This window comes from Staurois parvus, unplaced genomic scaffold (assembly GCF_062004578.1).
Source record: "Staurois parvus isolate SC_StPar_1 unplaced genomic scaffold, SC_StPar_1.0 ptg000854l, whole genome shotgun sequence".
Taxonomy (NCBI): domain Eukaryota; kingdom Metazoa; phylum Chordata; class Amphibia; order Anura; family Ranidae; genus Staurois; species Staurois parvus.
The window spans coordinates 465,883-492,786 of NW_028318650.1; positions in this window are offsets into that span (position 1 = coordinate 465,883).

A 26,904-nucleotide genomic window follows, 5' to 3' on the forward strand; every position below is an offset into this window, starting at 1 on the left:
TCATATATACCTCTGTCATTAAGATTTGGACTATTGTGTTGATAAAAAAAGTTGTTATTATTAGTCCAATCTACATTTCCAAGATTACTCTTACGAATTATATTAGTAGAGCTATGGAAAAGACTACCCAAAAATTCACCATTTCTTTTCCAAGTTAATAGGGAATTTTGAGGTAAGTATATTTGTGTAGTACATATAAAATTTAAATCATCCTTTCCTTCGATAATTTTAACAGCTTGAGGAGATACTTTTATATCTGGAATAATCAAGTCTACAATTGAAATAGTCACTCTCACTTTAACGTGAGCTGACCTCTTGTTATTTGAAAATCCCATACATCTCCTTCTTCATCTCCTGTAATCTTTAAGTGTTCAGGATCCATAAACTGTAAATAATATTGGGTCAAAAACCAAATTTCTGTTTTGGATCCTCCTACAGAAGAAGAACCTACTCTACCTCTAGTTACATCGCCAGCCCAAATTGTAGACTCATTTCCTTTTAAAACTATGGACCAGAATCTCATCTCAGTTAAATTACATTCATATGTACCAGTTTTATTATTATGTACATATGATCCTTGCATTTTTGTAAACTTTGTTTTAGATTCTATTCTAGCTTGTATTTCAATAGAGTTACTATGAAGAAAATACAATTGCATACAACAAGTAGCTCCATGACCTATACAAGCAAGTCTATGGCTGTGTCAATGTCACTGTATCTTGGAAAATGTCTCTTGTTTCTGCATAAAGGCAATTCTCTTTTATGCAGGGTCTCAGCTAACTCATTCATATTTACTGTCTCAGCTTATATCTGAAGAATTGTAATACTACCATTTGTCAAAAGACCATTCACACATATTAATATTAATTATGATTAATCATAAAAACCAAATATTTTGCAAGCTTGCCATCGATATAAGTGCCGAATCATAAATTTGATTTCTTACACTTAGTGTCACAGAGGAAGTCGTAAACATACTAAATGTGTACCACAGAAATGGGCATATTAGTCTAATTATTAGCTCTTTCTCACCATATATATTGGTGTGGGCTTAAACAAAAAAATACAACAAACAAAGCAAACAGCTGTAAAGGACAGACTGTATACAGCCAGTAAATATAAGTACCAAAGCAGAAGCTTATTGAAAAGTAATATACAAAACTTTATAAGTGTTTATGCAAAGATTAATATGAGAACACTACTCTGACAAGGGGGACAAACAAACACCAATAAAATAAAATAAATCGTCCGTAATGAGGATATAGCAGATGGTCAATATTGTGCATCAAAAAGGCCTAGGGAGCCAAATGTATTCCAATGCACATCACTGAATGGAGAACAAATTCAACATGTGCTCTCTAAACCACTAACTGTAGCACTAAAAAATAGGCCAGCATCATGCAGACATCTTGTAGATAAAGTTTAACGGAGGATAACCAATGGAAGGTTTAACTGAAAAATATTTGCATTGAGCAAGTCCAATAGTCCTCATTCACTCAATGAAGGATAAATATATAGCCATCATGAAAACGCCTGTATTCTATTGCTGTTTTGCGATAAAGGCGTAGGTATGAGCAATATGAACTAGACAGGAGTCTTCCTTTCACGGTAGCCGCCTCCAATCACAGAATATTGGGCATCACAAGAAGCAATAAAGGCAAAGTGACAAAGTAACCACGTGGACCATATAATGTAACACTTGTAAAGGTTGTATGTTGATGGAAACTCAAAGTCTGCCAAAGCAGTAATATGATCAGGAAAGGACAAACATGTATATAAGGAGGAAGTCCATTGCAGTAAATGATAAGCAGGAAAAATGATGGCTAGAGCATAAGAACATGACCGAATATATCGGTTTAATTGGGTCAGTCACTTACTGCCACCTCCGATCAATGCACTGCCATGTACCGTCTCTCCAATATCGATACTTCACTTTCCGAGATAAGGCTGTGCCTACTTCCTCAAGTCGCTACTGTTGGTATACCTCCATAGTGCTCAGGAGGATGTCGGTTACTCCAATGTGATGTGCAGCACATATTGGCTTCCATCCGACCATATGAAATCCATCATGGGGACACTTTGCTTCTCAGTTTTTTTCTGATTACTTTTGATGTCTCTTAGATGTTCACCAATGCGGATCCTCAATGATCTTTTGCTACTCTGCTTGGGTACTTATAATTACTAACTGTATACAGTCTGCCCTTTACAGCTGTTTGTTTTTTTTGTTGTACTTTTTTGTAGGGAGCTAACAATTAGGCTTAAACAGACAAACTTAAAGTCTCAAAAGCAGTGTCCAAAATCACAAATAAAAACCCAAAAAAGTCCAAAGTGATATCCCAATCTTGATGGATAGGTGCTCACTACTCCAAAATGAAGATGAAGATAAATCTCAGACGTTCTTCATATACCTCAAAAAAAGCAAAATCTAGACAGAGTGTATTATCTTAGGTAACACAAATATAGTGCCACACGTGCAACATGTAAAACACTATAGTGTCACAGCAATCGTGTAAAAGATACTCAGTAGATATCACTGCAAACCATATAAAAAGTGCATAATTACCCTAAAACACTATAGTGTTTTGCATGTTGCACTATATTTGTGTTACCTAAGATAATACACTATGTCTAGATTTTGCTTTTTTTTGAGGTATATGAAGAACGTCTGAGATTTACCTTCATCTTCATTTTGGAGTAGTGAGCACCTATCCATCAAGATTGGGATATCACTTTGGACTTTTTTGGGTTTTTATTTGTGATTTTGGACACTTTGCTTTTGGGACTTTAAGTTTGTCTGTTGATATATTGTATATTGGTACTTCAGGGGAAGGATAATGATACGACTTTAAGGGGTACTGGGTGGTATTTGTTTTTTGTCTGCTGACTTATAATTATTTTAAGAATTAGGCTTATTGGCCTATTTTTGTGGTACACGCTTAGGTATTTCCTCAAGTCATGGTATTCAAATAATTCATGGTATTCAGGAAATTAGTGGGATTATTATAAACATGGACCATGGATGTGTTTATTTTATTCTGAGCCTGTAGGCAAACAGTGCAAAAATAGGATATTATATCATCTAATCATTTGGGCCTGATCACCAGGTTTTGGCAAGCTCCAGAGCCACCAAGAATAAATGATTGGTTAAATAGAGTGGAAAAATTTTTTTGGATGGAGAAGCTGTGTCTTGCAGAGGAAGATAACATAGAGAATTTGGTAAAACGTGGGGTTGCTGGTTAGAATTTAAAACATCTAAGAGATACTTAGAATTGGTCGGGGGGGGGGGAGCCTAGTGAAAGTGGGTGTGAGAGGGCAAGGGACGCAGATAATAGATAAATATAAGAGGAGTAAAAAGTAAGTTAATCAGATCTGGACAAGGGTAATTTGGGAGGGGGGTTAGTGGGAGGAAGGGTGGTAGATAAGAAGAGATTCATGTATTGGTGAATGTGAAGTATATTAGGTTGTTGTATTTTTGTATTGGAAAATGTAATAAAAAGATATACAGTGAGGAACAGAAGTATTTGAACCCCCTGTGATTTTGCAAGTTCTCCCACTTAGAAATCATGGAGGGGTCTGACATTCACATTGTAGGTGCATTCCCACTCTGAGAGACAGAATTAAAAAAAAAATTCAGGAAATCACATTGTATGATTTGTAAAGAATGTATTTGTCTTGCACTGCTGAACAGAAGTATTTGAACACCTAAGAAACAGCAAGAATTCTGGCTCTCAAAGACCTGTTACTGTGCCTTTAAAAAGTCCACCTCTACTCCACTCATTAATATAACTTAGTAGCACCTGTCTGAGCTCTTTAAAGACACCTGTCCACCCCACAGTCAGTCAGACGCCAACTACTACCATGGGCAAGACCAAAGAGCTGTCAAAAGACACCAGAGACAAAATTGTGGACCTCCACAGGGCTGGAAAGGGCTACGGGGCAATTGCCAAGCAGCTTGGTGAAAATAGATCAACTGTTGGAGCAATTGTTAGAAAATGGAAGAGGCTAAAGACGAGTGTCAGTCTCCCTCGGACTGGGGCTCCATGCAAGATCTCACCTCGTGGGGTATCACTGATGATAAGAAGGTGAGGAATCAGCCCAGAACTACAAGGGAGGAGCTGGTCAATTACATGAAAAGAGCTGGGACTACAGTTTCAAAGGTCACTGTCGGTAGAACACTACACCGTCATGGTTTCAAATCATGTTTTGCACGGAAGGTTCCCCTGCTCAAGTCATCACATGTCCAGGCCCGTCTGAAGTTTGCCAATGACCATCTCGATGACCCAGAGGAGGCATGGGAGAAAGTCATGTGGTCAGATGAGACCAATGTAGAACTTTTTGGTCTAAACTTCACTTGTCGTGTTTGGAGGAAAAAGGATGAGTTGCATCCCAAGAACACCATCCCTACTGTGAAGCATGGGGGTGGTAACATCATGCTTTGGGGGTGCTTTTCTGCGAAGGGGACAGGACGACTGCACTGTATTAAGGAGAGGATGAATGGGGCCATTTATTGTGAGATTTTGAGCAACAACCTCCTTCCCTCAGTCAGAGCATTGAAGATGGGTCGTGGCTGGGTCTTCCAACATGACAATGACCTGAAGCACACCGCCAGGATAACCACGGAGTGGCTCCGTAAGAAGCATATCAAGGTTCTGGAGTGGCCTAGCCAATCTCCAGACCTCAATCCAATAGAACATCTTTGGAGGGAGCTGAAACTCCGTGTTGCTCAGGGACAGCTCCAAAACCTGACAGATCTAGAGGAGATCTGTGTGGAGGAGTCGGCCAAAATCCCTGTTGCAGTGCAAACCTGGTCAAGAACTACAGGAAACATTTGACCTCTGTAATTGCAAACAAAGGCTTCTGTACCAAATATTTTCTCAGGTGTTCAAATACTTATGTTCAGCAGTGCAAGACAAATACATTCTTTACAAACCATACAATGTGATTTCCTGAATTTTTTTTTTTTAATTCTGTCTCTCAGAGTGGGAATGTACCTACAATGTGAATGTCAGACCCCTCCATGATTTCTAAGTGGGAGAACTTGCAAAATTGCAGGGTGTTCAAATACTTCTGTTCCTCACTGTAATAATAGAAGAATGGCCACAACAGTGAGACTGTGAACGACACTGAAGTAATAAAAAAGGAGCAGAAAAGATCATTGACTGAAAATATGTCACTGTTGAAATTTAAGTACAGGTATGCCAAGCTCTCAGGATTCGAGAGTTGTTGGGTTTGCAGTATGCTCCACCCTGAAACCATGAACATTTCTATGTATGCTGCACTAGAAAATGTGACATCAATGTTTATTGGTAATCTGAATATTATCCTTACAAATGTTACTACAAGGCCTAAATTTGAAGTGTTGGGCGTTCTGATGGAACCTGAATGGTGTTTTCATTTAGGCTAAAAATCAAATGAAGGGAAAGAATTTTGTAGCAAGTCTAAACTTAATGTTACTGGGAAGGCACCTGAGGATGGTAACTTTGTACAAGTAAATACCACTAAGAATAGATGAAAAAAATATATAGGAAACATAACTAGAGGTGATTTTTTGAACTGTGAAATTTGGTGTTGTCACTTTGTGATAACAGAGAGGAACTGTAACAAAATACAGTGAGGAACAGAAGTATTTGAACACTCTTCGATTTTGCAAGTTCTCCCACTTAGAAATCATGGAGGGGTCTGAAATTCACATTCCCACTCTGAGAGACAGAATTTAAAAAACAATTCAGGAAATCACATTGTATGATTTGTAAAGAATGTATTTGTCTTGCACTGCTGAACATAAGTATTTGAACCCCTGAGAAAATCAGTGTTAATATTTGGTACAGAAGCCTTTGTCTGCAATTACAGAGGTCAGACGTTTTCTGTAGTCCCTGACCAGGTTTGCACTGCAACAGGGATTTTGGCCCCCTCCTCCACACAGATCTCCTCTAGATCTGTCAGGTTTCGGGGCTGTCGCTGAGCAACACGGAGTTTCAGCTCCCTCCAAAAATGTTCTATTGGATTTAGGTCTGGAGACTGGCTAGGCCACTCCAGAACCTTGATATGCTTCTTACGGAGCCACTCCTTGGTTCTCCTGGCTGTGTGTTTCAGGTCGTTGTCATCATGGTGGAAGACCCAGCCACGACCCATCTTCAATGCTCTGACAGAGGGAAGGAGGTTGTTGCTCAAAATCTCACAATAAATGGCCCCATTCATCCTCTCCTTAATACAGTGCAGTCATCCTGTCCCCTTCGCAGAAAAGCACCCCCAAAGCATGATGTTACCACCCCCATGCTTCACAGTAGGGATGGTGTTCTTGGGATGCAACTCATTCTTCTTTTTCCTCCAAACACGACGAGTGAAGTTTAGACCAAAAAGTTCTACTTTGGTCTCATCTGACCACATGACTTTCTCCCATGCCTCCTCTGGATCATTCAGATGGTCATTGGCAAACTTCAGACGGGCCTGGACATGTGATGACTTGAGCAGGGGAACCTTCCGTGCAATGCATGATTGGAAACCATGACGGCGTAGTGTTCTACCGACACTGACCTTTGAAACTGTGGTCCCAGCTCTCTTCATGTCATTGGCCAGCTCCTCCCTTGTAGTTCTGGGCTGATTCTTCACCTTCTTATCATCAGTGATACCCCACGAGATGAGATCTTGCATGGAGCCCCAGTCCGAGGGAGACTGACACTCGTCTTTAGCCTCTTCCATTTTCTAACAATTGCTCCAGCAGTTGATCTATTTTCACCAAGCTGCTTGGCAATTGCCCCGTAGCCCTTTCCAGCCTTGTGGAGGTCCACAATTTTGCCTCTGGTGTCTTTTGACAGCTCTTTGGTCTTGCCCATGGTAGTAGTTGGCGTCTGACTGTGGGGTGGACAGGTGTCTTTAAAGAGCTCAGACGGGTGCTACTAGTGTTAATCCTAACACTGACGTACAAAGCCGTCCACCATACTGCCCCGAACTACATCACCGACCTAATATCCAAGTACCACCCAGCACGCACTCTCCGCTCCTCACAAGACCTCCTTCTCTCTAGTTCCCTGGTCTCCTCCTCCCATGCCCGCCTCCAGGACTTCTCCATGGTGTCTCCCATCCTCTGGAACTCCCTGCCCCAACCCATCAGATTATCACCTACTCTCCTCTCCTTTAGGCGCACCCTGAAAACCCATCTCTCCAGGAAAGCCTACCCCACCCCCTGCTAACTTGCTGACTTCCTCCACTCTTTCAACCACTCCATCCCCCACAGCTTTCTCCTCCTGTGCCACCATCCCCTCCCTCCTAGATTGTAAGCTCCAAGGAGCAGGGCCCTCGATCCCCTCATGTTTTGCATTGTATTGGTATTGTTCTGTCACATGTTCTGTCCCCCTTTGTAATGTACAGCGCTGAGTGAACTATCGGCGCTTTATAAATACTGTATAATAATAATAAAATACTAAGTTAGATTAATGAGCGGAGTAGAGATGGATTTTTTAAAGGCACAGTAACAGGTCTTTGAGAGCCAGAATTCTTGCTGTTTCTTAGGTGTTCAAATACATATGTTCAGCAGTGCAAGACAAATAAATTCTTTAAAAATCATACAATGTGATTTCCTGAATTTTTTTAAATTCTGTCAGATTGGGAATGCACCTACAATGTGAATTTCAGACCCCTCCATGATTTCTAAGTGGGAGAACTTGCAAACTCGCAGGGTGTTCAAATACTTCTGTTCCTCACTGTATGTATTTTTAAATGGCATCCATTTTGTTTAATGCCTCCATTTCTAGGTGTGTAAACAGTTAGTTTCGGTTTTGAGTTTTGCTTCTTCTTCTCTCTCATTTCCTGAGAGTAGCTTCTATTTCACTGTAAACCAATTCACTTAATAAGGTATCCCTCAGCTATTTGTAGTTTCTGTTCTACATGGAACTATACTGATAAGAGTGGAATGTTACATTGGTTATCCTGAATTAAGCAACGCCTATTGAGTTCTGTATATCAGTTCTTGTCTTGCATTAAGCTTTCAGAGATACAGCTTTTACACTTCAGTATCTGGAGCTTTATTTATCTTGGATCCAGAGGTCAAAAATAATTGAGGGCTACAGACAGAAATTGATCCTATCAGGTGCGACTTTGGCTTTGACTGTTGCACAACTGTTGCATTGATAATATTAAGATGCAAATTAAGATGCAATGAAAGTCGCATCAAAGTAGTGCAGGAACTTTTTTAAAGTTGCTGCGACTTTAAGTTGCATAGATTTCAACAGATCCTATTTAAATACATGGGCTGCGACTTACCATGCAAATTTATGTGTCCAAAGTCACATGACAAGTTGCGCAAGTGTGACTAAAGCCTTACAGGACGAACTGTGCAGCTCATATTTTTTACTGCACATATGCTGCTTTCTATTACATAAACAACATGTTTAGATCAGCAGTTGATGTACAGTTTTATCATGTGGGTGGTACCTGTAGTAAATGTGTCAGGGAAGCTTGCTCATAGTACTGATGATGCTCCAAGGAGCATATGTGTGCACAGGCCAGCAAGTACTCATGCATATGTGCACAGGCGTGCGCATATGCACGTATAGGCATGCGCATATGCACGTGCCCAGGTGCGCATGCACCTGTCACTAACACTGGGGCCAAACAGGCTATTTAAATGGAACCACTGCACTGGCTCCTTGCTGTCTGATCTGCAGCATTTCCATGTATCCTGTCACCTGTCCCTGTGCTTGACTCCTTGTTGCTGATTCGGCTTGCCTCTGACCACACTTGAACACTACCTACTCTGACCCCAGCTTGTCTCTGGAATCTATCTTTGCCTCCTACATTTCTAATCTGCTCCACCACTGATGACCTTGGCTTTTATCCTGACTACTCTTCTGCCTGTTGCTTATGCCTGAAAGCTCTTCTGTTACCAACCTGGTGCACCTGACCCTGCATCCTGCCTCATCCTGTTGGCTAAGTGTTCCCAGACTGATGTCCTACCTACCTCGTCCCTTTCGAGTCTGTTCAACACCAGCAACCTTTCATCTGGCAGCTAAGCTCCAGCTAGTCTGCTACCTGCTAGTTCTGAGTCTGCTGCATCTGACAGTCTTTGCTATTTGGCTCTTCTTTGGTGAAGCAGAAACTACTTACCTGCTTAGTCTGTTGGACACGCTACAGGCGCCCTTATCTCATTATGCTCTTGTGGTCACTGTCTCACTACCAGTCGCCCTTGAGACTGAGCTGTAAGAGAGGCCTCCCTCTTCACATCATGCTCTACCATCGGGTACATGACAAAATGATTGTACCTTTTGTAGATTTTCTATGTCTCCTACAATAACAACATGTATTGAGCCTGCAGCAGTAAGATCCAACAGTAGAAAGCCAAGTACTGTGGTTCTATTAAGATTGGTACAGACTCGGGGATAAAATAGCTCCCAAAGTGGGAGCTCTTCTGCTTGAAAAAACCACAGCCATACATATAATCATATGAAGATCCCTGCCAGCATCTAAAGAATAGGTAAAAGCTTTTTAACAATATTAACTACTTGTTGATACTCCTCAGAAAAAATAGTGACAATTTTAACTATATCATTGCATGAATGCTAATGTCTAGATCTTATAGCAGGGTTTTTTCTGACCAAATCAGAACAATTTCTATCAAAGGCTGTCCTCCTCGCTCTAGAAATACACCACTCTTTATATCCTCTTTCTCTTAATCTATTGGAAATCATTTCACATTCCTGGATATAGTTCGCCAGAACAGAACAATTCCGTTTCCCTGAAACTCTCCAACAGGAATAGATCTTACTGTGTGTGTAGTGGCAGCTTGATGATAATAAGAGTGATTTGCCTACAATATATGTTCAAATATCTTAGTGTTTATGGAGCCAGTACTATTGTCTCCCATCAACACAATATCAAAATAATTGATAAATTCATGATGATAATTATACGAAAATTCCAAATTTAAGTCATTCAGGTGCATGAAAGATTTTAGAGAGTCCTCCATGCTGTTCCAGACCATAATAAGGTCATTAATGAACCTTCCATAGCACACAGTATTATTTCTGTGTAGGTTAAGGTGGGCAAACAAATACAGTTCTTTCTACCAACCCATAAAGAGATTAGCTAGCGAGGTGGAAAATTTTCCTACATATCACCCCCCTTGCTAAATTATGAATGAACTGTGATTAACCACATTTTTTTGGAAAGCTGAATTTCACTTGCCACATCCAGGCCTGATTACAGCCAGACCTGCTGAATCAAGAAATAACTTAAACAGAAGCTGTCTGACTAAGTGAGGCATGCTAAACGTTCTCAAAAAGCAACACATTGTGCCATGAGCTAAAGAATCTTCGAGATCTTCAAGAACAAATGAGAAACAAAGGAATTGACATGTATCAGTCTGGAAAGGGTTACAAAGCCACTTCTAAAGCTTTGGGACTTCCAGAGAACCACGATGAGAGCCATTATCCACAAATGGAGAAAACTTGGAACACTGGTGAACCTTCCCAGAAGTGGCCGGCCTACCAAAATTACTCCAAGAGCACAATGACGACTCATCCAGGAGGTCATAAAAGAACCCAGAACAACATCTAAATAACTGCAGGCCTCACTTGCCTCAGTTAAGATCACTGTTCATGATTCAACAATAAGAAAGAGACTGGGCAAAAATGGCCTCCATGAGAGAGCTCCAAGGCAAAAGCCACTGCTGACCACAAAGAACACAAAGGCTTGTCTCACATTTGCCAAAAAACATCTTGATTATTCCCAAGACATTTGGGCAAATATTCTGCAGACTGATGAGACAAAATTTGAACTATTTGGAAGATGTGTGTCCTGTTACATCTGGCATAAAACGAACACAGCATTTCCTAAAAAGAACATCATCCCAACATTGAAACATGGTGGTGGTGGTAGTGTGATGGTCTGGGGCTGCTTTGCAGCCTTGGGACCTGGACAACTTGCCATACTTGATGGAACCATGAATTCGGCACTCTACCAGAAAATCCAGAAGTAGAATGTCCAGCCATCAGTTCATGACCTCAAGTGTACTTGGTTATGCAGCAGGACAATGAACCGAAACACACCAGTAACCACCTCTGAATGGCAAAAAAAAAAAAAAAAATTAAGGTTTTGCAGTGGGCTAGTCAAAGTCTGGACTTAAATCCGATTGAGATATTGTGGCATAACTTTATACAGGCCATTCTTGCTTGAAAACCCTCCAGTGTGGATGAATTAAAACAATTCTGAAAAGAAAAGTGGACCAAGATTCCTTCACATCGATGTGAAAGACACATTACCAGTTATCGCAAATGCTTGATTTCAGTTGTCACCAATGGTGGCACAACCAGTTAGCTAAAAACTTAACGTTGTATTTACTCGGGTTATCTTTGTGTAATATTAACATTTGTTTGATGATCTGAATCATTTAAGTGTGACAAATAGGCAAAAAAAAAAAAATCAGGAAGGGGGCAAATACTTTCTTACAACACTGTATTTATTCCCTTTATTTGAAGTTTGCCTAGTTAAGCCAGATAGTCCACCACAGGAGTCATAACGGAGCCTCTTGAAAAGTCAATTTTATCACCAAATCAGCAAACAAGAAATAATCCACCACCTGTTCCAAAGGTTGTGAGGAATCTGCAATAGTATCCACCATACTAAAGCCCTCATAAAAAATGTTCACATTATGTTAAGATTCTAACAAACCTGCTAAAAAGTCTATCAGGGTAGAAAAAACATGGAAAAAATGACAAGTTGGAGCAAAGGACAGTTCTTTAGTTAACAAAGAGATTTTATTCTGGGATAATAGTGCATGTGACCAATTCAAACCATTGTTCCCAAGTATAGCTAATCCCTCCGATTTCTTGTTCACTGGGGGTATCTTCTGCAAACAGTTTTGTTTTGGCCTCTCTCTGTTCCAGTTCTATTTTTTTTGGGGTGTTTTTGTGATATGAAGAACAGTTTTTTTTTGAGGTATCATCAGAAGATCCCTCTACAGTGAACACCGATCCAACTGACTTCTGGGTATAATTGTAAGCTCGAAAGAGTAGGGCCCTCTAACCCCTCGTGTGCTGTTTGTAGTTGCTGTACTGTGTCATGTATTGTCCCCCTCTATTTTACAGGGACTCCACTGTGTCAGAAAGTTTAGACTGTGTCCAAAACGTCTGGTGAACTGAAATGTACCCTTCTGTTGCCAGTGGAACTGGATTTTTTTCTTCAAGATGGAATGTAAAGATTTATGAGTTTTCTTTGGTTTTCTGCATACACAGACCAATTCTGCCTCATAGTCAATACTTGGATCTTGTTGTGTCCATAATCTCCTTGTCAGGGCAGGAACGATGGAATGGGCAGGCAGGCCTATGGTAAGGTCACACAGCGACTGACGACAGCCACTACCCACAGACCAGAGTCCCTCAGGGCGTGGAGTCTAAGCCCCAGGCTACCCTTCACCAGAGCCCCTGATGGTGGGGATGGACGTGACGCAGCCTGAGACCAGGTCGTGGCCCCCCGAGTAACCCCAATTGCGGTAACGACTGCCGCCAATGGCGTACAGCTGGTGGGAGCTAGATGGGAACACGTGTAGCGTAGTCAGACAGGCCGGGTCAATAACAACGGAGCAGACAGTACTAGACGGTAGGCAAAGAATACTCAGGTCCGGGTTCAGCAACGGGAGGTCAGGTAAAGGGTTAAAGCAGCGAACAGTCTTGTCCAAGCCGAGTCGGTTACCAGGAGAGCAACGAGAACAGCACAAGAGCTTGGGACAAGGGAACATACAGGACACGAATGCAGACAACAGGCTTAAATGTGATCAACCACACTCTTCTGAGGAGGAGCTGCAGAAGCCGGAAGGCATAAAGGTTCCCACCATGCTTTGCAGAAACCTAAGATGGATGCCAGCACATGGAAATGCACAAGCTCTGAGGAAAGGTAGGACCTTGACAGTACCTCCTCCTCAAGGGCCCCTCCCCCTCCGTGGCTCAACAAAAGTTTTCTGAGGAAATCGGGCGTGAAAAGCGCGGAGGAGGGCAGGAGCATGAACATCCGCGGAAGGAACCCAGGAACGTTCCTCGGGACCAGAAACCATGCCAATGGACCAGGAATTGCACCCGACCGCGGACCAACCGAGAATCCAAGATGCGGCTCACCTCATACTCCTCATGACCGTTAACCTGGATAGGACGAGGCCGAGGCGGAGAGGCAGTAAGGCGATTGCAGACCGGAGGTTTCAACAGGGATACATGGAAGACATTGGAGATACGCATCCCAGGAGGAAGAGCAAGGGCATAGGCAACCAGGTTCACCCTGCAGAGAATGCGGAAAGGGCCAACAAAACGGGGGGCCAGTTTCGGTGGGGACACCCGAAGATTGAGGTTGCGAGTGGACCACCACACCCAATCTCCGACCTGGTATGAAGGAGCGGGCAACCATCTACGATCAGCCTGGAGCTTCTGGCGCTGTGCTGAGTCCTTGATGGATCTCTGGATCTGCCCCCACGAGGAGCGCAGGGCAGCCAGGTGGTTATCCACAGCCGGAATGTCCTGTGGCGAGAACAACTCAGGCAATACAGTAGGTTGGAACCCATAGTTGGCCATGAAGGGGGACATCCCAGAGGAGGAGTTGACAGACGAGTTCCTCACAAACTCTGCCCATGGCAGGAGATCGACCCAATTGTCCTGATGGTCCGATATATAGCAACGAAGGAATTGTTCCAGGGCCTGGTTGGAACGCTCCGCAGCCCCATTGGACTGTGGGTGGTAGGCCGAAGAGAAGGAAAGCTCGATACCCAACTGGGAGCAGAAGGTGCACCAGAACCTGGACAAAAACTGACTCCCACGGTCCGAGACAATCACCTTGGGCAACCGAAAGATCTCCCTGGCAAAAACCGTAGCCAGTTCTTGCGCAGTCGGCAATTTCTTGAACGGGACACAATGGCACATCTTGGAAAAACAATCAATGACCGTACGGCCTTGAGACGCAGGAGGATCCACAATAAAATCCATGCCCAGGTTTTGACCAGGGACGCTCCCCATTGGGAATGGGTTGCAGAAGACCCAATGGAAGATGCCGAGGAGATTTATTCTGGGCACAGACTGAACATGCCGCTACATATGAGGCGATGTCAGAACAGAGAGATGGCCACCAGAATAACCGAGAAATGACCCAGGACAATTGGTTCCTACCAGGATGACCGGCAGTCTTAGAATTATGGTAGGTGTGCAGCAAGAGGATACACAATCCCTCAGGTACGAAACATCTTCCAGCCGGTCTCTCAGGGGGAGCGTTAGTTTGAGCCGCCAAAATCTGCTCCCCAAGGGGAGAAGTCAGGTTGGTACGGATGGCAGCCAGGATCTGGTTTGGAGGAATGACCGAGGTCGGCTCAGTGTCCTCCCTGGACAGCTCAGAGTATTGCCACGACAAGGCATCAGCCCTGACATTCTTGGAGCCAGGCAAATAAGAGACTACATAATTAAAACGCGACAAGAACAGAGCCCATCTGGCCTGACGGGGCGTCAACCTCTTAGCCTGCGAGAGATACGTCAGGTTTTTGTGGTCAGTGAGAATGAGAACCAGAACCACAGAACCCTCAAGCAGGTTCCTCCATTCCTTGAGAGCCAGAATAATGGTCAACAACTCCCTGTCTCCAATCTGGTAGTTGCACTCTGCGGAGGAAAGCTTCCTGGAGTAGAACCCACAAGGAAGTAGGGGTCCCTCGGGTGACCGACGCTGAGACAAGAGGGCGCCTACTCCCGTCTCAGATGCATCAACCTCGAGGACAAAAGGCAACCCAGGATTGGGATGAGACAGAATCTGAGCCGAAGCGAAGGTGGATTTCAGAGCCTCGAAAGCTGAGATGGCCTCGGGTGGCCACTTGTGAGGATTACTGCCCTTCTTAGTCAGATCTGAGAGAGGCTTGGCCAGCATGGAGAAGTTCCTGATAAACTTCCGATAATAGTTGGCAAATCCCAAAAAGCGCTGAATGGACCGAAGACCACTGGGATGAGGCCACTGCAGAACCGCCGAAACCTTCTCAGGGTCCATGGAAAAACCCACCGCGGAAATGATGTAGCCCAAAAAAAAGGCAACCTGGGATCGGTGAAATTCACACTTCTCGAGCTTACAGAAGAGCTCGTTCTCACGCAACCGTTGCAGCACCCGCTTGACATCGTGGATGTGAGACTCCATAGACGCAGAGTAAACCAGGATGTCGTCCAAGTAAACCACCATGCACTGCTGCAACAAGTCATGAAAGACATCATTAATAAACTCCTGAAAGACCGCGGGTGCGTTACACAACCCGAAGGGCATAACCAGGTATTCATAGTGGCCGGTTCTGGTGTTTGAACGCGGTCTTCTACTCGTCGCCCTCCTTGATCCGTACGAGGTTGTAGGCGGCCCTAAGGTCGAGTTTAGTAAAGACCGTTGCTCCCTTGAGGCGGTCAAACAACTCGGTAATCAACGGAATTGGATAAGCATTTTTAATCGTGATTCGATTGAGGCCCCTAAAATCAATGCAAGGTCTCAACTCACCGCCCTTCTTTTTCACGAAAAAAAACCCAGCTCCTGCTGGAGAAGTAGACTTGCGAATGTGCCCCGGAAAAGCGCATCCGCAACGTATTCCTCCATGGCCTGATTCTCTGCCACCGAAAGAGGATATACCCTGCCACGCGGAGGAGTGGCACCGGGTTGTAAGGTTATGGCGCAATCGTATGGACGATGAGGAGGCAGAGCACCGGCGCACACCTTGTCAAACACGTCCAGGTACTCCCCGTATTCAGTGGGCAACACAGAGTCCGAGGAGGTGCACAACACCTTAACCGGACCACGGATGCAACCGGCCCCACACTGTGGTGACCATGAGAGAATCTTGGCCGATCGCCAATCGAAGGTCGGCTTGTGCTTCTGAAGCCAGGGGTAGCCCAAAACCACGGAGTAGTGCGGAGAAGCAATTACCTGGACACAGGCCAACTCCCTGTGAACAGCCCCAATAACTACTTCCACCGGCAGGGTCTCATGGGTAACCTGCGACGGTTGCAAGGGCCTGCCATCTATCGCCTCGAGGACCAACTGGAGTAACTCGAGCCTGCAGAGGAATGGAGTACTGGGCAGCAAACGAACTGTCCATAAACAACCCGCCAGCCCCAGAGTCTACCAACACCTGGGCCGTCACCGAGCCTCCTGCCCAAGATAGGACAACGGTGATAAGCGGTTTATCTTTATGGGAAACCGGGGACAAGGAAACTCCACCCAAGATCTGCCCCCGACAGGATCTCAGGTGCGGGCGTTTCCCGGACGGACCAGACAGGACTGCCGAAAATGCCCCCCGAGACCACAGTACAAGCAGCAACCCTCCCGACGCCGAGAGGCCCGCTTCCCCTCGGAAAGGTGAGCAAATCCCAGCTGCACGGGCTCACTACCAGACAAGCCACCCCAGGAGGCGTGGGAGGAGAAGGAGGCACGGGTGGGACAGAAAACGTAGGTGCCAAACGGTTAGGAGACCTCCGCAGACGCTCCTTAAATGAAGGCCTCTCTCTGAGCCTGGTGTCAATCAAGATTAGGACGGAGATGAGTGCCTCTAGCTTCACAGGCAGTTCTTTGGCTGCGATCTCGTCCTTCAACGCATCTGAGAGACCATGAGAGAAAGCAGCCACCAGAGCCTCATTGTTCCAACCCACCTCTGCCGCCAGGGTACGAAATTCTATGGCGTACTCGGCAACGGTTCATGAACCCTGATGCATGGACATGAGCAGCTTGGCAGCAGAAGCGGAGCGAGCAGGCACCTCGAATACCGTACGGAAGGAGGCAAGGAAATGGATAAACTCGTGAATCACCGGGTCATTCCTCTCCCATAAGGGATTAGCCCAGGCCAAGGCCCTATCAGAGAGTAGCGAGATTAGGAAGCCCACCCAGCGACTGACGACAGCCACTACCCACAGACCAGAGCCCCTCAGGGGGCGCAGTGTAAGCCCCAGGCTACCCTTCACCAGAGCCCCTGATGGTGGGGATGGACTTGATGCAGCCTGAGACCAGGTCGTGGCCCCCGAGTAACCCCAGCTGCGGTAACGACTGCCGCCAATGGTGTACAGCTGGTGGAAGCTAGATGGGAACACGTGTAGCGTAGTCAGACAGGCCGGGTCAATAACAACGGAGCAGACAGTACTAGACGGTAGGCAAAGAATACTCAGGTCACGGGCCGGGTTCAGCAACAGGAGGTCAGGTAAAGGGTTAAAGCAGCGAATAGTCTTGTCCAAGCCGAGATGGTTACTAGGAGAGCAACGAGAACAGCACAAGAGCTTGCGACAAGGGAACATACAGGACACGAATGCAGAGAGCACTTGCAGACAGCAGGCTTAAATGTGATCAACCACACCCTTCTGGAGGAGGAGCCGCAGAGGCCTGAAGGCATAAAGGTTCCCACCATACTTTGCAAAACCTAAGATGGATGCCAGCACATGGAGATGCACAAGCTCTGAGGAAAGGTAGGACCTTGACACTCCTGTTCTAAATTCTTTCTGTCAGTTGATAACATTTTCTCTTCATAGGATACAATTAGTCTCATCAAAGCCAAAGAGTATTTAAATAATATATCATTCCACCCTGAAAGGAAGGACTCCAAATATGTGGTGGTTGGAAACCCACCTCTAGGGAGCACACAGTAGATTTTTTAATGTATTTTTGTAAACCCATATAGTCCCACCACAATCGTTGTTTCCTTTCGCATCACCGATTTCAATTTATCAAAAGCAACCTTACATTGGTTCTCAGATGTAAGCACACCTGTATCCCTGGTGTATACCTATGAGAATTTCAATTGTTGGACCTGCATATCTGACAAGGTAAGATCCAAAGTTATATGTTCCACCTCCAAGGAGGTTGCATTGTCCTCTGTAGCCATATTACAATCTGTCCTAGACGTGGATGCTTCCAAACCACTGTAGAAGAATGCAGCATATGTGCAGTCTAATATGTGGGCTGCAGTTTGTTCTCTTAGAGCCGTTCTAGTGGAGCATTACAATGACACACATAACCCTAATATGAGGAACATTTCTAATGGGTACATAGTGGTAATCTAAATTCTTTCTTTTTCTTTGGTATAGAATGGGTCACCAGATCTCCCGGGGGAGGAGATATATAGCTCAAATTATTACAACAAGAAGTGTGTTGGATCTACAGGTTGAACACAAGAGCACCATTTGGTTTAAACCAAAAATGGGATGTTGATATATTTTTTTAAATGAGACATAACTTTGTTGGGGAGCGTGTCCAAGATGGCGACAAGAGCGGCCCCATAACCTGGACCTCCGACAAATCTACATCTAATCCGCTGCCATCCCGGCGGCAGCGGACTGACGGAACCAGCTGGAGGTCCCGCCATCCCTGCTGGCATTCGGTAGAGGGGTGCCAAGTGGCTTTGGCCCCCCTCCGCGGCAGCAGACCATCGCGGCCTAGTGAGGCCTCATTGGATGCCTGGCTCGTGCCCATCCAGGCGCCAAGTGAGTGCGGTTTGTGGTGGGAGGGGGTATCGGGCATCGGGCCCCCCCCACCCGGACCATCGGGCCACCCTACCCAGACCATCGGGCCCCCCCACCCGGACTCAGGGGACTGCGGCCTGTAACACTGTTCAACAGGTAAAAAGTTTTGGGCATAAAATTAGCTAATCTTACATAATTTTGGGGTGCTGAAAACGAAAATGACCCTAAAAAATGTTGATTGGCTCTAGTTTCCATGATATATTCACCCATCTAATGACGTAAGCCATTCAAAATTATGATGCAACTTCAGCTGCATATTGCGCAATTGATACTGGTGACCAATAGAAAATTGCATGTATACTGAGATGATGCAATATTAGCCTTTAATTGCATCACTTCACTGCATAAAAGCTGCAGTATCTGTAGCTGATTGGAGTTCGACAGCGTCTTTACATTTCGTTTTATGCTTATATAGGCTACTCAGTAATGCCTCGAACTTGTGTGAATAAAGCAGATAATTTCTGCTATATCTGCGGTGAAATAACTTTTATCTCACAAAAAAGGAGGATAACAGGAATGATTAAGAAAGCCTACAACTTGTATTTTGGCTGCAAGATAGGAGACCAGGACAAGAGCTGGGCACCACATATATGCTGCAATTCTTGTGGGACGGCACTGGAGCAATGGTTGAATGGAAAAAAGGCATCTATGCCTTTCGCTGTGCCAATGATTTGGAGAGAGCCAACAGATCATGTTAGTAATTGTTACTTTTGTATGGTGCCTCCAATTGTAAAAGGGCTAAATAAGAAGAAAACGTTATCTGTGCACTATCCAAATATTCCATCGGCAATACGTCCAGTTCCTCATGGAGAGGGGCTACCAATTCCTAAAGCACCAGAATCCTTCGTGGTTGAGTCAAGTGAGGAAGAACCTGAAGCGTGTAGTCACGTGCAGTTGTAAGAGATAGCCCTTTCCTCGAATACAAGAGAAAAGCCAAGAGAAGCAAAACCGACACAAACTGAAGACAAAACTAGTGAGAATCCTAAGTATTAAAATGATTCAACTTAGCTTATGGCTATAATTTTTCTTGGTAATCCTATGCAATATATTATGCCATTTAGGCTTTGTTATGTAGTCAATATCACTTGCTTTATATTTGTGGAAAGACATCTATCTATATAATTATTGTGCATTATGTAGTCATTACGCCTATAGTAGAAAACTTTCCGTTTACAGAAAAACTAGAGCCAATTGACAAATTTCATTGTTATATTTGAACTCAGAATGTGAAATTCATTAAGAAATGGATCCTTTTGTTTCCAAAACTGGCAAAAAATAAAAATTTGTTGAACAGTGTAATAAAGGCCTTGAGGATCCTCCATTACAGGGAGCTGTAAGACGGCCCCCCGTTGTGTCTGAAGGCATATTAAGCCTAACGGACAGCCACCTGGGGGATACAGAAGTGCTCCCTGCACCGACCCTGACAGGCTCTGGAGCCAGCACCCTAGGGAGTCTATAGTTCTGCAGCCCCTGTGCCTGCCTGCCTCCCCACACAGTCTGAGGCCTACATTTGGGCCCCTAGCCTTTTTGGAGATCATACACTACAAGTTTATAATTGCTGGGGGGCTTGGCTTGAGCCCAGAGAAGATGGCAGCTTAGTTCCTAGAGCCCTGACACACGGAGGTAGGAACACGTAATCATAACAGGGAGAGACACCTCTGATATGGGGAAAGCGGATAGGAGACCCGCGGCCGCACGATCGAAATCTCCTCGCCAGACGAGCGGTCCTGCCAGTCACAGCATTCCAGATTTATTCTGGTCCCAGACCTCAGAACACACTGAGGCCTCCTCCCCTGCTGCCCCCTCCCATTCGCTTCACAGAGCGCCTCACTCGCGGAGCAGGAGACCAGCCACAGCAACCAAAACATGCCATTCTGAAGCCTCCTCTCTCACTGTAGGGGATTTGAAAGCAGTAGCATCAGATATTAAAGAGACCCTCTCTGCAGCAATTGCAGGCAGTGGCCCAAAGGCTTGAAGCAGTGGAGGATAAAGCTATCACGCAAGACCTTGCCATCCATGATATACACAAACTGGTAGATACGCACACTATGCATCTTACAGAGCTTGATCGTCACATCGAGGACCTGGACAACAGGGGAGGACGACATAATTTAAGGGTATGTGGTGTCCCTGAAGCTATTGAACCCGGTCAACTCACCCATACGCTCTTAACCATTTTTAATGATCTTTTGGAAAGACCACAGGAATCTCCTATTGAGCTTGAACGCCTCCATAGGGCTCTGCGTCCTAGAGGTATAAACCCTGATCTCCCGAGAGATATACAGTTGTGTCCAAAATTATTCAACCCCCACTGAAATTGAGTGTTTTGGCCAGTTTGACATTGCTTTTGATCATTCAGTCATCTTGCTTACATTTACATTAAAGAGGCACTTGTAGGTCAGACAAATATAACATAACAGTTATAATGAAATAACCACAAATGTCTTTTCTGTGCTCACAGCATTATCAGTTTTATTCAACCCCCAAGTGACATTCAATCTTAGTACTTAGTACAGCATCCTTTTACAGTTATAACAGCTTTTAAACGTGAAGCATAGCTTGACACAAGTGTCTTGCAGCGATCTACGGGTATCTTCGCCCATTCTTCATGGGCAAAGGCCTCCAGTTCAGTCACATTCTTAGGCTTGCGCACTGCAACTGCTTTCTTTAAGTCCCACCAGAGGTTCTCAATCGGATTTAAGTCTGGTGACTGCGATGGCCACTCCAAAATGTTCCAGCCTTTCCTCTGCAACCATGCTCTAGTGGACTTGGAGGTATGCTTGGGATCATTGTCCTGTTGAAAGGTCCAACGTCTCCCAAGCCTCAGGTGTGTGACGGACTGCATCACGTTTCCATCCAATATCTCCTGGTACTGAAGAGAATTCATGGTACCTTGCACACGCTGAAGCTTCCCTGTACCTGCAGAAGCAAAACAGCCCCAAAGCATGATTGACCCTCCACCATGCTTCACAGTAGGCAAGGTGTTCTTTTCATCATAGGCCTTGTTCTTCCTCCTCCAAACATAGCGTTGATCCATGGGCCCAAACAGTTCTAATTTTGTTTCATCAGTCCACAGAACACTATCCCACAACTTTTGTGGTTTGTCCACATGGCTTTTGGCATACTGCAGTCGACTCTTCTTATTCTTTGGAGACAGCAAGGGGGTACGCCTGGGAGTTCTGGCACGGAGGCCTTCATTACGCAGTGTGCGTCTTATTGTCTGGGCTGAAACTTCTGTACCCACATCTGACAAATCTTTTCTCAGTTCCTCAGCAGTCACACGGGGACTTCTCTCCACTCTACGCTTCAGGTAGCGCACAGCAGTCGAAGTCAGCATCTTCTTTCTGCCACGACCAGGTAGCGTTTCAACAGTGCCCTTTGCCTTGTATTTGCGAATGATGCTTCCTAAGGTGTCTCTTGGTATGTTTAACATCTTTGCAATCTTCTTATAGCCATTGCCCTTCCTGTGAAGAGAAATCACCTCTTCTCTTGTCTTCCTGGACCATTCTCTTGCCTTCACCATGTTTGTAACCACACCAGTAAATGTCTAGAAGGAGCTGAGTATCACAGTCATTTTAAAGCTGCCTAATTGGTGCTTATTATGCTTGATTGCTGCTCGGTGACATCCACAGGTGTTTTCAATACCTGATGGAAAGCACCTGTATGAACCTCTGTTCTTCAGAGTGGTAGTCTTTAAGGGGTTGAATAATTGTGGCAATGAAGAAACCACATAAGAACCATTTACTACTGTATTACATAAACAATTGATGTCATTTTAGTTGCATTTGGGTAGTTACAACGTCCTTGTAGGATTTGATTCTGAATACAATTCCAAATGTACACTATAGTCCCTAAACCCCTTTACAGCATTGGGGGTTGAATAATTTTGGACACAACTGTAATTTGCTGCTTAGTCGACTTCTGACTTAAGGAAGAAATATTACGCAGAGCACGAGATCGAAACCACGTGATATATAATGGAGCAGAAATGAAATTATTTCAAGATCTCTCCCATCTCACCTTACAACGCAGAAAGGATTTACACCCTTTCCTGGATCTATTACGTTCTAGGGGTATAGCATACCGCTGGAGATTCCCGTTTGGCCTCTCAGCAACACACATGGGGCGATCAGCTCTCCTGAGATTCCCAGAAGATACCGCACCATTCTGCAAGATCTTAGATATCCCAATAGTGGAAATACCCAACTGGTCCAGTGAATCCCACCTCAGACGGATGAAGACCCAATGGAGGCCCAATCCTGTCAAGGTCCTACCTTTCTTCAGAGCTTGTGCATCTCCATGAGCTGGCATCCATCTTGGTTTTCTGCAAAGCATGGTGGGAACCTTTATGCCTTCAGGCTTCTGCGGCTCCTCCTCAGAAGGGTGTGGTTGAGCACATTTAAACCTGCTGTCTGCAAGTGTGCTCTGCACTTGTGTCCTGTATGTTGCCCTGTTGCAAGCTCTTGTGTTGTTCCCATTGCTCTCCTGGTAACCGACTCGGCTTGGACAAGACTACTCTCTGCGTTAACCCTTTATCTGACCTCCGTTGCTGAACCCGGCCCGTGACCTGAGTATTCTTTGCCTACCGTCTAGTACTGTCTGCTCCGTTGTTATTGACCCGGCTTGTCTGACTACTCTACTCGTGTTCCCATCTAGCTCCCACCAGCTGTACGCCATTGGCGGCAGTCGTTATCGCAGCTGGGGTCACTCGGGGGCCGCGACCTGGTCTCAGACTGCGTCAAGTCCATCCCCACCATCAGGGGCCCTGGTGAAGGGTAGCCTGGGGCTTAGACTCCGCGCCCTGAGGGACTCTGGTCTGTGGGTAGTGGCTGTCGTCAGTCGCAGCGTGACCGTACCATAGGCCTGCCTGCCCATTCCAGCGTTCCTGCCCTGACATTACACAAGTGCCATGAATCCTGACGGTGCAGGTACGCCTTCGATCCCTATGTTACTCGCCAGACTTGACCAACAGGATCGCTTGTTGGATCAGTTCGCTCAGGCGTTGCAGGCTCTGCTTGCACGCACAGCGCACCTTACCCCTGGGGCTATTAGGTCAGTTGTTACTCCGGTGGACTCTCCCACTGTTGCTCCGGTTGTTGCACCTACCTCCGCATCTGTTGCGGAACCCGCGGTACCCAGAGGTATGACTGGTTCTGCCCCTCTTCCTCAGCGCTTTGGGGGGGAACCGAGTCAGTGTCGTGGTTTCCTTAACCAAGTGGGGATTTACTTTGAATTAATACCTCACGCTTTCCCTACTGAGATGCAAAGGTGGGCTTCCTAATCTCGCTGCTCTCTGATAGGGCCTTGGCCTGGGCTAATCCCTTATGGGAGAGGAATGACCCGGTGATTCACGTGTTTACCCGTTTCGTTGCCTCCTTCCGTACGGTATTCGACGTACCCGCTCGCTCCGCTTCTGCTGCCAAATTGCTCATGTCCATGCATCAGGGTTCACGAACCGTTGCCAAGTACGCCATCGAATTTCGTACTTTGGCGGCAGAGGTGGGTTGGAACAATGAGGCTCTAGTGGCTGCTTTCTCTCATGGTCTCTCTGATGCGTTGAAGGACGAGATCGCAGCCAAAGAACTGCCTGTGGAGTTAGAGGCACTCATCTCCTTCCTAATCTTGATTGACACCAGGCTCAGAGAGAGGCCTTCATTTAAGGAGCGGCTGCGGAGGCCTCCTAACCGTTTGGCGCCTACGTTTTCTGTCCCACCCGTGCCTCCCTCTCCTCCCACGCCTCCTGGGGATGGTTTGTCTGGTAGTGAGCCCATGCAGCTGGGGTTTGCTCGCCTTTCCGAGGGGGAGCGGGTCTCTCGGCGTCGGGAGGGTCGCTGCCTGTACTGTGGACTCGGGGGGCATTTTCGGCAGTCCTTTCCGGTCCTTCCGGGAAACGCCCGCACCTGAGATTCTGTCGGGGGCAGATCTTGGGTGGAGTTTCCTCGTCCCCGGTTTCCCGTAAAGATAAACCGCTTATCACCGCTGTCCTCTCTTGGGCAGGAGGCTCGGTGATGGCCCAGGCACTGGTAGACTCTGGGGCTGGCGGTTTGTTTATGGACAGTTCGTTTGTGGCCCAGTACTCCATTCCTCTGCAGGCTCGAGAGACTCCATTGGTTCTCCAGCTCGAGAAGTGTGAATTTCATCAATCCCAGGTTGCCTTTTTAGGCTACATCATTTCCCCGGTGGGTTTTTCTATGGACCCTGAGAAGGTTTCAGCGGTTCTGCAGTGGCCTCGTCCCAGTGGTCTTCGGTCCATTCAGCGCTTTTTGGGATTTGCCAACTATTATCGGAAGTTTATCAGGAACTTTTCCACATTGGCAAAGCCTCTCTCAGATCTGACCAAGAAGGGCAGTAACCCTCACGAGTGGTCACCCGAGGCCATCTCCGCTTTCAAGGCTCTGAAAGCCGCCTTCACTTCGGCCCCAATTCTGTCTCATCCCAATCCTGGGTTGCCTTTTGTTCTCGAGGTTGATGCATCTGAGACAGGAGTAGGCGCCCTCTTGTCCCAGCGTCGGTCACCCGAGGGACCCCTACTTCCTTGTGGGTTCTACTCCAAGAAGCTTTCCTCTGCAGAGTGCAACTACCAGATTGGAGACAGGGAGTTGTTGGCCATTATTCTGGCTCTCAAGGAATGGAGGCACCTGCTTGAGGGTTCTGTGGTCCCGGTCCTAGTTCTCACTGACCACAAGAACCTCACATATCTCTCGGAGGCTAAGAGGTTGACACCCCGTCAGGCCAGGTGGGCTCTGTTTTTGTCACGTTTTAACTATGTGGTCTCTTACTTGCCTGGTTCCAAGAATGTCAGGGCTGATGCCTTGTCGCGGCAATACTCTGAGCTGTCCAGGGAGGACACTGAGCCGACCTCGGTCATTCCTCCAAACCAGATCCTGGCTGCCATTCGTACCAACCTGACTTCTCCCCTTGGGGAGCAGATTTTGGCGGCTCAAACTAACGCTCCCCTTGAGAGACCTGCTGGAAGATGTTTTGTACCTGAGGGATTGCGTACCCGCTTGCTACGTACCTACCATAATTCCAAGACTGCCGGTCATCCTGGTAGGAACCAATTGTCCTGGGTCGTTATTCTGGTGGCCATCTCTCCGTTCTGACATCGCCTCATATGTAGCAGCTTGTTCGGTCTGTGCCCAGAATAAATCTCCTCGGCACCTTCCATTGGGCCTTCTGCAACCCATACCCAATGGGGAGCGTCCCTGGTCACACCTGGGAATGGATTTTATTGTGGACCTTCCTGCGTCTCAAGGTCATACGGTCATTCTTATGGTGATCGATCCTTTTTCTAAGATGTGCCATTGCGTTCCGTTCAAGAAATTGCCGACTGCACAGGAACTGGCTACGGTTTTCGCCAAGGAGATCTTTCGCTTGCACGGGTTGCCCAAGGTGATTGTCTCGGACCGTGGGAGCCAGTTTGTGTCCAGGTTCTGGCGCGCCTTCTGCTCCCAGTTGGGTATTGAGCTTTCCTTCTCTTCGGCCTACCACCCTCAGTCCAATGGGGCTGCGGAGCGTTCCAACCAGGCCCTGGAACAATTCCTTCGTTGCTATATATCGGATCATCAGGACAACTGGGTCGATCTCCTGCCATGGGCAGAGTTTGCGAGGAACTCGGCTGTCAACTCCTCCTCTGGGATGTCCCCCTTCATGGCCAACTATGGGTTCCAACCCGCTGTATTGCCTGAGTTGTTCTCTCCACAGGACATTCCGGCTGTGGATAACCACCTGGCTGCTCTGCGCTCCTCATGGGGGCAGATTCAGAGGTCCTTGAAGGACTCAGCACAGCGCCAGAAGCTCCAGGCTGATCGTAGATGGTTGCCCGCTCCCTCATACCAGGTCGGAGATCGGGTGTGGTTGTCCACTCGCAACCTCAAGCTTCGGGTGCCCGCACCAAAGCTGGCCCCCCGTTTTGTTGGTCCTTTCCGCATTCTTCGCAGGGTGAACCCGGTTGCCTATGCCCTTGCTCTTCCTCCTGGGATGCACATCTCCAATGTCTTCCACGTATCCCTGTTGAAACCTCTGATCTGTAATCGCTTTACTGCCTCTCCGCCTCGGCCTCGTCCTATCAGGGTCGACGGCCATGAGGAGTATGAGGTGAGCCGCATCTTGGATTCTCGGTTGGTCCGCGGTCGGGTACAGTTTTTGGTCCATTGGCGTGGTTATGGTCCCGAGGAACGTTCCTGGGTTCCTTCCGCGGATGTTCATGCTCCTGCCCTCCTCCGCGCTTTTCACGCCCGATTTCCTCAGAAACCTGTTGTTGAGCCACGGAGGGGGAGGGGCCCTTAGGAGGAGGTACTGTCAAGGTCCTACCTTTCTTCAGAGCTTGTGCATCTCCATGAGCTGGCATCCATCTTGGTTTTCTGCAAAGCATGGTGGGAACCTTTATGCCTTCAGGCTTCTGCGGCTCCTCCTC